At 35.4% G+C, this 13,952-nt stretch overlaps 1 long non-coding RNA gene across 2 annotated transcripts in view; it reads left to right on the top strand.

The window, feature by feature from the left end:
- LOC115294874 overlaps positions 1 to 12,673 on the top strand; it is a 103,849-nt gene extending 91,176 nt beyond the window's left edge. For both annotated transcript variants that reach the window (XR_003910198.1, XR_003910199.1), the window contains exon 3: positions 12,420 to 12,673. This is a non-coding gene — a long non-coding RNA (uncharacterized LOC115294874). The remainder of the gene's footprint in view (positions 1 to 12,419) is intronic.
- The last annotated feature ends 1,279 nt before the right edge of the window (positions 12,674 to 13,952 follow it).

The following is a 13,952-nucleotide window of genomic DNA, read 5'->3' as shown; positions in this document are numbered from 1 at the left end:
CAGCACTAATGGAATGTACCAAATATAAATGAGAGATAAGAATGAGACCTAGCAACTGGATAAGATTTACATAAAATACAAATAATATATACATTTATGGTAGTAAAAATGAATTATTCCTATACATTGGATAATTCATACAGTGAGTGTTCTTAAACTTGGACTATCTCACATACTGAATATGAAACTGTACTTTGTGTATGAAAGTGATCACATTGAGAAAGCTGTCTCCTGAGTATGGCGAACTGGCATCACTGTGTAGGTCCCATCCTTTGTGCAGCCTCACATGCTGTTACAGGCTCTGGGCAGCTGCTGTGCGGAGACCAAGCAGGCAGCACAGACAGGAAAGGTGGTCTCTCCACCATCTGGTGATCAAAGGCCCTTGGGGGGCTCATATTAGGTCACAAGCTTCTCTGCCACTGTATGACAGGAACTTGGCCAAACACCCTTTTTCATTTCTTACAGTCCTTTTGAGGCAGAATGTGGGGTGTGTGGGTATGTCCCTATATATGCATATTTGGCCTTTTCCACTCCATTCTCAACAAACAGCCAGAATCATCTTTATAGAACATAAATCAGATCAAGTCACACCACTGCTTTCCCACTGCACTTAGGACAAAATCCAAACTCCTTTGGTTACAAGACCCTGCTTAATCTGGTTCCTGCCCAGTATCAATTTTTTTTCACATCACCTTCCCAATGATTTGTTGGGCTCCAATGCCTCTGGCCTCCTTTCTGTTTTTTTGCATAAACCATGATATTCCCCACTTTTAAGACTATGCACTCCCTCTTTCCATGCTTGGAAATAGTTTCCTCAGTTTCTGATGTGGTTTCTACTTACCATTCTTCAGGTCTTTCCTTCAAAGTCATCTCCTCAGAGAGACCTTCTATGACAACACTCCTTGAAGCCCCCTCCTGCAGTTATTTGCCATATTCATGTATTTTCTTACATGCTTATAATAATCTATAATTATTTCAGCATTTAACAATTTGGGGGGTCTGTTTTTATTTTTTCAGGTGTTGCCACTAGAATGAAGCTTCCTGAGGGCAATAGCCATTCCCCTTTTCTTTGCTGTTGTAATCTTAATCTCTGGTCCTTAGTGACAACTCAACAATATGTAGTTGGATGAATATATCAACATATAAATGATTGAATGACTTAATGGGAAGTAGGGACTAGTAGTCTTTGAATACAATTCATTTCAATCATAATTTAAAAAAACATAATTTATAACAAATCTCACTTTCAACCAATGGATGTTCTATCAAATAGATTTTCCCTTTTATATTTCTCTTTCCTAGAATTTACATGCCCTAGTTAAGGAAGGAAAAAATGTATTATGTTCAGCACCTATGTGCTAGTTGTAATATGTGCACTATTTAATTCGACCAGCCAAACCACCCTGAATGGAGGCATTCTACAGATTGGAACACAGAAGTCAAGCATTAAGTATCTAGGTGCTTTGATTAGTCATTTACTACTAATTTGTTGCTATAAAACTCAGATCTAAACTTAAGTGTACTTCTCACCTTGGACTGATTTTACACTACATTTTGGCAGCTTTTGTTGTCAAGAATAAATAACATCAGGCAGAATCTGGGGAAAGACTAAAATCAACTTGAAAACTTCTTGTTCTGTACATTAAAAGTATGCCATGACATTGATAAGTATTGTCAAATATGCAGTGAGAAATAAAACCACTGGGTACTCTGTAGTGTTCTTCAGAATAAGTTTAAAAATTTTTAAATTAGTTTGTGATATCAAGTAAACAGAGCTGAAAGTAGCATTTCTAGAAAAGTGAACTATATAAGCTTAGCTTAATAAATTATGATCTTAGTGATTAGAAAGGATGAATTCACCATTCAGGGACTATATCACAGTGTCAGGGGACATTTCATTTATTACAACCATCTATCCAATTATCAAATCCACATTGTTTCTTAGTTTATTGGCCATAATAAATAATAACATTTGCTTATAATTTAATGTCTTCTGTTATGAGTGAAAATTAGAGATTTTTCTCAGGGGAGGGACTACAATTTCCTGTCAGTAAATACTTGTTTTATTATGACAAAAGTTTAAATTTTGTGACAATCCTTATTTTCAAGTAGACTTTCTAAATAAATCACTCAGAAATGTATTAAGGTAAAAAGCAAACCTATGACTAGACGTAGATTTTTTTCCTACATATTTTAAAACCTGGAATAAGCAATATACATAAAGAAAAAAATATATATGGTCTTACTTATATGTGGAATCTAAAAAAGTTGAATACATACATGCAGAGAGTTGAATGACATTTACCAGGGGTAAGGAGGTGGGAGAAATGAAAAATGTTAATAGTACTAAATATTGGAAATTTGCTAACAGAGTAGATTTCAGTTGCTTTCATCAAAACAAACAAAAAATGTAACAATGTGAAGCTATAAATTGACTTGAGTATAATAATCATTTCCTATGTGTATGTATGTCAAGTCATTATATTGTACATCTTGAATATATACAATTTTTATTAAAAATTAAATTAAAAATCTGGGTTTGAAGACACGGAAAAAGACCGAGATGCCCACAGAAATTTTTAAAAATCCAGTGTAAGGGTAAACAGCAGTCCTGATATTCTGTCTTCTTATAGGTGATGGGATACCAATTCTCCATTTCTTAACAGAGGGAGTCATGGGGAAGAGACCATTTCAGTAGTGGTGAACCTGCAAATATCTGTTCCTCCTTAAAAAACAGTAAGAACATGAGCAAAATTTACTCTTTTAGAGCTTTGGAAATTAATCAAAGGCTTGAAAAAAATCTGAGGAGCTTTTATCCAAGAAAAATGGCAGAAGATGGCAAGAACGGTGCCTCTGATGTTTTAACTTGCTCTATGTGTAGCCTTCTCTCCACAGCTCTGTGGTGGCCGTACAAATCCAAAGTGCGCAGCCATCCATGAGAGCTGTGGGAAACCAGCAGCCTTAGGTGCTGCTGGAGGAAATAGAGCGGCTTTGGAGTTTCTTAAAAAATTTTTATCACCAAATAATTGTCAATGTCTTGACTTTTCTGGAAGCTTCCTTGAAAAAGCCTCATTTCGCAGGGCTTATCTTTATTTGACCTGATTCACTGGGAAAAACCCCATTCTTCAGGCATCATTGCAAAACAATCATTAGCTATTTTTGTTTCATATTGCAGCTGCCTGAGGTCATGGTACCAGTTTAGACAAAAAATAGGCTGGCCAAAATACAGAGAGAAAAGCTGAGGAATGAGATGTTCATATGTGACTGTGAACGTTTCCAACATCTGTCCGGGATGTGGAATGCCATGAACAAATACACAGCTAAGTGTGTGCCTACCTAAGACCAATCAAGGCTCTAATATCTTACTCTGGCTGACCTTGAGCTCTATATATTCAGAGAATAAAGGGCAAAGCAGAATTTTCAACTGGTGGAGCATTAAAAGTGTAATCACACCTATTGAGGTCTTTGGAAAATAATGAGAGACATATTGATTCAAGGCCTTTAAAGACGTTTATACCCAATTACTAGCTAACCGAAAAGCTACTTTATCAGAGACCTCTGAAATACAAAGTTCAGCAGGAATGAACTTGTGCTAGTCAAAATCTTAAACTTATTCTGTGAAAAGCTGTCCTCTCAGTTTTATAAAGCATATGTAAGTAGTTAAATACAAATATCGAGCTTAATTTATCTACTAAAAGTTAATCTATCATCACAAAAAAGAAATAATATAAAAACTTACATAAAGTAGAAAAAGAAGAAAATATTCCCAATTCATTCTATCAGACCCTCATACTAAAACCAGAGAGACATTATAAGAAAACTATAAACTAATATCCCTTTTAAATACACTGCAGAAGTCCTCAAGAAAAGACTAGCAAACTGAATTTAGCAAATGTGAAAATTATTAGACACTGTCACTGTTAAGAACTTATCCCATGAATTCAAGGTTGGTTTACCATCTAAAAAATCAAAGAAATATACTATGTTAATTGACTAGAGGACATAAGCCATATATTCATCTTAATAAATTCAGAAAAAGGGGGGCCCCTGGGTGGCTCAGTTGGCTAAGTGTCTGACCCTTGATAATGGTTCAGGTCATTATTTCACAGTCATAGGATTAAGCCCCTTGTGGATCCTGCTTAGGATTGTCTCCCCACCCCCTGCCATTCCTACACTCTCTCTCCCTCTCCACCTCCCTCTCTCTCTCTCTCAAATAAACAAAAACTTAAAAAGGACAAAAATAATACCTCTATTGATATATGATTCACTTACCATAAAATATACAAATAAGCGTACAACTCCATGTTTTTTATTGTAGTCATAGAGTTTTACAAACCATTATCAGTAATTTGAGAACAACTTTATCCCCCCTAAATAAAATCCTCAAACCCATTACCAGTCACCCCCCATTCCTTCCTTCCCCTAGTCCCTGACAACCCCTAATTTACTTTTTGCCTTTATAGATTTGCCTATTATGAGCATTGCATGCTATCTGTAACCTTTTGTGACTGATTTTTTTCACTTAACCATAATCTTTTCAAGTGTCGTGCATGTTATAACACATGCCATTACTTTACTCCTTTCTATTGGAGAATAATATTCTATTGTGTGGATATACCACCTTTGTGTATCCATTCATCGGTTGATAGACATGTGGGTTATTTCTATTTTTTGGATATTATGAATATGCTATGCTATGAACATTTTTTTGTAAGTTTTTGTGTGGACATACTTTTTCATTTCTCTTGAGTACATAACTAACAGTGGAATTGCTAGATCATGTGATAACTCTTTTTTGACCATTTGAGGAACTACCAGACTGTTTTTCCAATGTGACTACATCATTTTACATTCCAATCAGCATTGTATGAAGGTTCCAAGTTCTCCACACCATTGCCAATGCTGGTTATCTTTTTTATTATAGCTATCTTTGTGGATGTGAAGTATTATCTTTTTGAGTTTTGATTTACACTTCTTTGATGGCTAATCATTTTGGGCAACTTTTCATATTCTTATTTCTATTTATAGATCTTCTTTTGAGAAATTTCTAATCAAATCATTTGTCCATTTTTTTAAAAAATTGGGTTATTTATCTTTTAATTGCTGAGCTGGAAGTGTTTCTTAGGTATTCTAAATACAGGTCCTTTATCAGAAATATGATTTTTCTCTAATTCTATAGATGATCCTTTTCTCTTGATTGATGTTGTCCTATGAAACTCAAAAGATTTGAACTTTGATGAGTCCAGTTTATTTTTTCTTTTGTTGTTTTTATTTTTGGCATCATGTCTAAGAAGCCGTTGCTTACTTCACTGCTGTCTCTCTCTCAAAAAATAAACATTAAAAAAAAGTTTAGGATAGTTTACCACAAGAAAAGGCACATGTCCAAGTCAGTCAGCCTGTGTGGCTTTACTGACCCATAATAGCACATGGAGGCTCTGTGCAAATCTGTGTTTCCACAGTCCCCTCAGTGGTGTAAGAGAATACAGTGAATTACTCACTTACTGATTCTTAATCCCACTACCTGCAAGTGATACATACATACATATATACATATATCAACCCCGTTTATCTTTCATTGACTAATGCAGGTCCAAGACCAGGCCTAACTTCAAAGTGGAAACAGAAGTGCAATCCTCCCATTTGTCTGAAAGATACACATCTAGGTTTTTAATTATTATTATTTTAAACAGCATTATTAAAATTTTACCTTCACACTAAATTCATCCTTTAAGATTCAGCTCAGGCATTGACTTAATGGGAAGTCTTCTTTATCCATTTGTTTGTTTGTTTCTGAAGATCTTTCTCAGAACATATATCAAATAATTGCAATTGTAGACTTTTCTGGAGCTGATCATCCTTAATTGACTTAATTCCCTGGGGATAGAGGTTATAGTTTGTTTTTTATATTTCTGGTTTCTATGTTATATAGTATCTGGCATAGAGTAGTTATATAAATATTTATCCAGTGAATGAATGAATGAATGGAGTGAATGAATGAGTTTTAATCAGTTCCTGGAAATCCAATTATTTGAACAAGCCTGACCTGTCGGGGCCCCCTTATAGGAGACTAATCCACCTTTTTCTAAAGTTAAGGTGGGGATGCCTGGGTGGCTCAGGTGGTTGAGCGTCCAACTTCGGCTTAGGTAGTGATCTGACCATATGTGGGTTTACGCCTCTTGTCAGGTTCTGTGCTGACAGCTCAGAGCCTGGAGCCTGCTTTGGATTCTGTGTCTCCCTCCCTCTCTGCCTTCCGTTGCTCTCTCGTTTGCTTGCTCTCTCTCAAAAATAATAAAAAATTTTAAAAAAGTAATAAAGACAAGGTGACTCAGCTTGAACTTAAATCAATTTCTGATATACCAAATACTGTATCTGAAAAAAATTAAAGCCATACATATTCTTGCAACCCTCTTCAGATGTGATTTCCTCTGAAGCCTGTGTACCTCATTCCATCTCACAATGGTAACATGAAAGAAAACTGATTGTGTGAGCCATAAGCCTTAGAGGAGACTGTGAAACCAATTATACTATAAATAAGAATGAGAGTTTTTGTGTAGGAGGTTTGTCACTGGGAAAATAGGTCAGGGCCTATGGAATTATTTTTGCTTATATCACTGAGTTGCAATGATTAGAGGTGTATGGAAATAAATAATTCCATTATGAAACATACAAAACAGACAAATACTGATTTATAATTTTGGGAGTACTTTTTTATATCAAACTGTATTTCTCATGCAAACTGTAAACAGTTGACCCTGAACAACACCGGCTTGAACTGCCTGGGTCCACTTATTTGCAGATTTTTTATGAATACAGTATAGAACTATAAATATGTTTGTCTCCCTTGTGATTTTTTTAAAAAGATCTTTATTGTTTTAAGTAATCTTTCCGCCCAGTGTGGGGCTCCAACAACCCCAAGATCAAGAGTCCTGCGCTCTACTGCCTGAGCCAGGCAGGAACATTCACTTATGATCCTAGAAACATTTTCTTTTCTCTAGCTTAATCGACTATAAGAATATAATTCATAATATGTATAACATGCACAGTATGTGCTGTTTGCCTATTTATGTTATCAGTAAGGCTTTCAGTCAATCATGGGCTACTAATAGTTAAGTTTTTAGGGAGTCAAAAGTCATGCGTGGATTTTCAGCTACATGGGGGTCCGCACTCCTAATCCCCATGTTGTTCAAGGATCTATTCTGTTAGGTTTGTTTTTTTTAAAACAAAGGAGTTTTCCTCTTGTTTAAAGAAAATAGATTTAATAAACTTCAAGTGAGTCCAACTCAAGTACTTAGTGACCCCCTTATCCAATGGCCAATTCTTACCATGAAAGTTATCCAGGGCAGAGGTGTCAGTGATTTACATGTACTGCTTTCCTACTAGATTTTACTGTGGATTAGATGATGTAGCAATGCATAAGCTTCAAAATGAAATGCGTTTTTAAAAGTCATTTTAAACTTAAATTAAGTTCTGCTTATACAGAATTAGCAGTTCAAAAATAATTTATGTATTAAAAAATAAATAAAGTAGCAGTCGGTACCTAACTTTTGAGTAGTTATTTTGTACCAGGCTCTGTATACCTGATTTTGTTAAATCCTCATTTTGGTAATACTTTTATCCACACCTTATAGATGAAGAGAAGAAGTCTTGGAAAGTATAAATAGACACACCATTCTGCTACTCCCCGTCATATTTCCAGATGACTTGGATGATATGTCAGAATTGAACAAGGGTTTTAACTTTCATATTATTTAAATTTCTGCTACTTGAGGGTTACTTGGGTGGCTTAGTCAGTTAAGCATCCGACTTCGGCTCAGGTCATGATCTCACAGTTCATAGGTTTGGGCCCCGCATCGGGTTCTGTGCTGATAGCCCAGAGCCTGAAGCCTGTTTCAGATTCTGTGTCTCCCTCTCTGTCTGCCCCTCATCTGCTCAGTCTCTGTCTCTCTCTATCTCAAAAATAAATAAACTATAAAAAAATATTAAAAAAATAAATTTCTGCTACTTGAAAATATTGTTTAGGGGTAACACTCTGGCAAAGTACCCCTTTTTTTTGGGTAAATTCTGGCCTTGACCTATTGTGCTTACCTTAGCACACTGTTTAAGAGGAAACATTTCTTTTTTTTTAGAAATGTAAGTAGGTTTCATGCTCAACACAGAGCCCAGTGCAGGGCCTGACCTCATTACCCCGAGATCCTAACCTGAGCTGAGATCAAAAATCAGATGCTTAACTGATTGAACTACTCAGACACCCCTAAGTAAAATATTTTTAAAACTTTGAAGTTGGGAAGGTATTCATGTTCCATTCTGACACAACTACTCCCTATTGCCATATACCCCAGTAAGTTACACATTATTATTTTAATAGCTCCTGAAGACATTTGGGTTTGTCTAATGACATCCACAGTATCTACTTATATGGTTTCCTTCTTGTATTCATTGTGGCCTCTGAGATAGTCCTGATTTCTCTGGCAGGATCCATAATCATTCCATCTTTTTTACTTAAAAAAAATTTTTTTAATGTTTATTTATTCTTGAAAGAGAGAGAGAGTGGTGGGGGGGGTGGCATAAAGAGAAAGAGGGAGACACAGAATCCAAGAAGGCTCCAGTCTCCAAGCTGTCAGCACAGAGCATGATGCAGGGCTTAGACTCACAAACTGCAAGATCAGGACTTGGGCCAGTTGGATGCCCAACCCAATGAGTCGCCTAGGCACCCCTTCATCTTTTTTACACTAATAAAAATCTTCTTTACCTCAAATTCTGTTAATATGGTCATAATTCATTTAATGTGACTCATTTGTAAGTTACACGGTGATTTTAATAGAAAAACTGTGTTAAGTAAAGAAGAGGCAGAGAAAACCAATCTCACAGAATGGAGTTTCAGACTCTTAGGTTAAGGTGAAGTATTTTGGGGGTATGGAGCTTTTAGGGAGCTACTCAGATCCTAACTTATTCATATCTATTTCTGTATAAAATAGAAACCAAAGGTGCCTGTAGTCCCACTGCTGTTACATTTTAGGTTAATTTCATCTCTTAGTTGAATTATTTTGAGAATCATCTAAACTAGAAGCAGGAATTGTACTAAATTACTTTTCTACTCCTATTTATAATATGGGAAGAATTAAATCTTTATTTTTGCCTTTTTAAAGAACTTTGGCTAGTTCTCAAAAATTAATATACAAGTAGTAATTAATGTACTATAATTTACTTACATAATTAAACTTGTTAGTAGAGTTCTAAAATTTTCTTGGAAAGTTTTATCTTATAGGGTATCATTCCATAAAATAATGTCATAAAAATTTCAGAAAATATTTATCAGCACATGATTTTTGTTTTATTTTATATTTATATAAAATACACATTTATATTTATATAAAATAAATGGTGAAGGAACTATTTTCTTCTAACTACCTTAAAGATATTTCTTTGGAATATTTTTATATCCATAAAAGATATATTTTCCAAGCTAGAGAATAACTATGTTATAATGAAAACATTAGCCTACCTGTCAGTTTTAAACTTTTTAATCTTTTATAATTTAGATCAAATTCTCTGCTTGAATTGACGATCCCTGGCTAATCCTTCCAAAATCTGGAAGCTTTACACATTATCAGTTTAGCATTTAATGGAATAAAAACTACACACAGTACAGACAGAAATCCAAAATGCCTGTAATTGAAGAGAATAAACCTTTTTTTAGGGATACACATTTATACCCCAGACTTTACCCAATTCGGTGGAAGAATTTCCTAAAATATAATAAAATATTGTCTGTGATACATTTCTTCCATATTTCTCCCAGTACTTAAGGCACCTAGTTTAAGGGTAATTTGCATATGAAATATTTATCTTCCTTGCAATAATTTATTTGACTGAGGAAGAAGATACTATTTATAATAAAATACAGACGGTGGAGATAAATAAACCCTCTTTGGTCTTCACCCTAATTGGTCAATTGGCTTACAAGAGTGACTTTTTAAAATTCACCTGACTCTTTTGGTAGCAATCAACCAAACTAAAATTAGCTACAGATTATTAATCCATCATTTCAAGTCAAACAGGTCTTTGTCAGGAAAGCATGTGTTTCTTAGTATGCAAAATGTTCTGCCAGCCAAAAAAAAATCAGTCATTATTATGTAATAACAATATTGATTAGACATAGAATATCCTGGATTTTAGTGTTAGGAAACAGTACAGAGTAAAGTCGTTTCTGCCCCATAGAATCAGTATCCCTTCCACCTCCCAGTTACATTTGCTGCCATTCAAAATGGCGTTACTCATCCTTCAAGGAGATGATTTAGATAATTGAATAAGATGTAAATGAGATTTCAGCTTTGCAGTGAAAACAAGAATTTCCTTCAGTCTAATATTTGATTTGATTTCGTTTTGCTTTATTTATTTATTTATTTTTAAATAGTTTATTGTCAAATTGGTTTCCATACAACACCCAGTGCTCTTCCCCATAAGTGCCCTCCACCATCACTACCACCTCTTTTCCTCCCTCCCCCTTCCCCTTCAACTCTCAGTTCATTTTCAGCATTCAATAGTCTCTCAAGTTTTGCATCCCTCTCTCCCCAACTCTTTTTCCCTCTTCACCTCCCCCTGGTCCTCCACTAGGTTTCTCCTGTTTTCCTGTTAGACCTATGAGTGCAAACATATGGTATCTGTCCTTCTCTGCCTGACTTATTTCACTTAGCATGACACCCTCAAGGTCCATCCACTTTCCTACAAATGGCCAGATTTCATTCTTTCTTATTGCCATGTAGTACTCCATTGTGTATATATACCACATCTTCTTAATCCATTCATCAGGTGATGGACATTTAGGTTTTTTCCATGTTTTGGTTATTGTTGGCATTGCTGCTACGTTTTGCTTTAAAACAACCTACAAATTCTCACAGTAAGTGTCTGACTCTTGATTTCAGCTTGGGTCACAATCTCACAGTTTATGGGACTGAAGTCCACATCATGCTGAAAACTCACAGTGAAGCCTGCTTGCGATTCTTTCTTTCCTCCTTCTCTCAAAATAAATACATAAACATTAAAAAAATATCTTTCTAATCACATTCCTTCCCTGTCCCCAAACCATTTGTGAATTCTATTTAGTTAAAATACACCAACTCCTTACCCAGGCACCCAAAGGTTTCATGGTACATGCCTAACTTTCATTGGCAAACATTTATCACTCTGTCCTTTGAATACAATATGCACATATTATTTTATCATGGTAAACTTTCTCAATCTGTTCTCTCTTCTCAAAATGGCCATTCCTGGCTTTTTATGTGTTTGAATTGTACCTACTCTCCAACGGCCAGCCTAAATGCCACTTTGACCAGAAAGCTTTTCCTGAATTTATCTAGAGGTATTTATTTCTTATACTTCTAAACAACCAAAGGACTTCATTTCTGTCTTACTTACTATACTCATTGCTGTCATAGGTTTTCATTACGCTTATTTTCATTATTAGCCATTTTTTTTCTTTAAGCAAAGTTAGTATCTGAGCATGATTGGCCTTTTTATTCTTCACAATGCTGTGCAGAGTAAGTGCTCAATATATTACTGACTGATGCAATGCTACAATGGCAGAAAGGTCACCATGACCATACAGTAATGAGTACTAATGTTAAATAATTGTTAAGTGCAGAACCTTGGGTTAAGCACTTTATACTTACCAGGGAAAAACTGAAATACACGAAGTATATAGACCAGTTCCTTGAATATAAATATTCTGAGAATATGTCTACCCAGATTTACCACAAAATAATTTTAGAAATGATCAATAAAAAAAGTTTCTTTCATTCAAAGTGAGAATTATAACCATGTGTGCTACTTCTATGATAACTCAAAGCCTGAAATGTACTCAATTTATAGTTTGGGAAGATTTTTTAAAATGATATTCATCTTTCAAGAAAAGATCATCAGTTTCTGATGCTGTTCACAACCACAGAGCCTGGGAAGGTGAAGGGAATGCTGTTAAAATGCCACTGAAGCTTAGTGGAAGTGTTTTCAGACTCCATTCATTTCCTCTGTCAGTAAAGAAATACTGTGTTCAGACAGTAGGAAAAGAAGCTAGTAATAGAAATTGCTGCAAATTCTGTTTGTGTTGACCCTTCAAGCTCAGAACTTTCTTTTCATGAGATGTAGCCTTTAAGAAGAGAGCTGGATTATTCATTTCTGTAATTAAAGAAATACTCCATCATTGAAATACAATGTCCTTCTCTGAGTGACAGCCACCAAGATGGGATGTTAGCAATGGGTCACATGGAAGATGAATTCAGGTAATCTCTATTTTTTTCTCCTTCTCTCAGAAATACCTCAAATTGACACTAATTTGATAGTCTCAAATCCCAGAGCCCCTTGGATACTGAGAATGGAATGTAAAGAAATTTTCCTTGGTGTCAGTAACTTTCTCTTTTCTTCAGGTTACAAAAGGTGATTGACAGGAAGAGGACTGTTCCCTGCTACAAGACACATGAACTTGAAAACTGGATTGGCAGACATTTGCTCTGGATTTCTTTTTTTTCCTAACTGGGCACCAGTGATGCTAAAGAACAGAGGATAAGTGTTTATGTGATGATAGATACCTTTAAAGTCAGATGGCCCAACAGAGGAACCCCAACCTAAATCAAGGCAGATTCACTAACACATTTTCCATATCTCTTTTATCCATTTACTAAACATGAAATTGAGGATTTTCAGTAAATACAAAGACCCCTACTCTCATTTCATTGCCTAGGACTTCCTTATGAAATACAGTATCCCCAACCCTTCATTATACACTTTATAAATTAGGAGTAAAAATGAGTTGATCAAAAGGAAGTAAAAAAAAAAAAAACTTGCCCTCAAGAAACAAAAACATTTAAAGCAAGTTGCCTATTTGCAGTATTGTAAGTGAACTATAGATGGCCCAAAAGAGACTTCACACCCATAAACATTATAGGTGCTAGAGATGAAAATCTCAAATGGATAAGAAACAGCCACTTGATCATAATCAGATGCAGCACCTGTCAGTGCACATTACTTTGTCCTGGTCACGAGATTTCACACACCAGGCCAGGCCTGGCTAGAGCTAAGGGGCTTGATTTTGTTGTCTCATAGTCTATTTTTAATTCTACCATTATCTCAAAAGAACTTGCACGATATGTGTGTCAGAGAATATATATTCAGTATCAACAGGGCTATCTTTCATCCAGGGGAACAAAAGCAGAGTAAGTACATAGGTATTACAGATCACTATCCGCATACCCTAGGAATTAGTTTTACTCAAAATATAGCACTTTCCAAAGACAAGGAAATCCAAGCAGAAAAATAAATATATTCTATCACTACTAATGAAATTTAAAATTACAATTCGTTACCTGCTATAAACATTAAAAAAGGAAATTGGGGCACTTGCATGGCTCAGTGGGTTAAACTTCTACCCTTGATTTCAGTTCAGGTCATGATCTCACAGTTTATGAGTTTAACCCCTGCCTGCATCAGGCTCTGTGCTGACAGTGGGGGCCTGCTTGGGATCCCCGCTCCTTCTCTGTCTCTCCTGTGCTCACATGTACTCTCTCTCAAAATAAGCTTAAAAAATGAAATCAGACTCATATAAGATTTAGAATATAAACATATTTTGCTGCCCTACTGTCAGCACCCAGAAGACTTCCTATGTATATTGCTAACTTACAATTATTTATTGAACTAATGAATATGCAAAAATATTCAAAATGCTGGACCATCTCCCAGATACTGTTCAGATTCAGATGATCCAAACTAGCCTAGAAATAGAAAACACCCTGGGCACATCCAGTTCCAATACTAACTTCTATTAGTCACACTTCCTACTTGATTGTTTCAAAAAATCCAAGTAGAGCTTATTTAATTAGCAGTAAGTATTACAAATTGCTAAAAGCACAACTTCAGCTTAAGCCCTTGCCCTTTTCATCTCCACTATCTTATTCAATCTTATG

This window comes from Suricata suricatta, chromosome 6 (genome assembly GCF_006229205.1).
Source record: "Suricata suricatta isolate VVHF042 chromosome 6, meerkat_22Aug2017_6uvM2_HiC, whole genome shotgun sequence".
NCBI lineage: Eukaryota > Metazoa > Chordata > Mammalia > Carnivora > Herpestidae > Suricata > Suricata suricatta.
The sequence above is the reverse complement of the archived record's forward strand: the minus strand, read 5'-3'. Positions and strand labels throughout refer to the sequence as shown.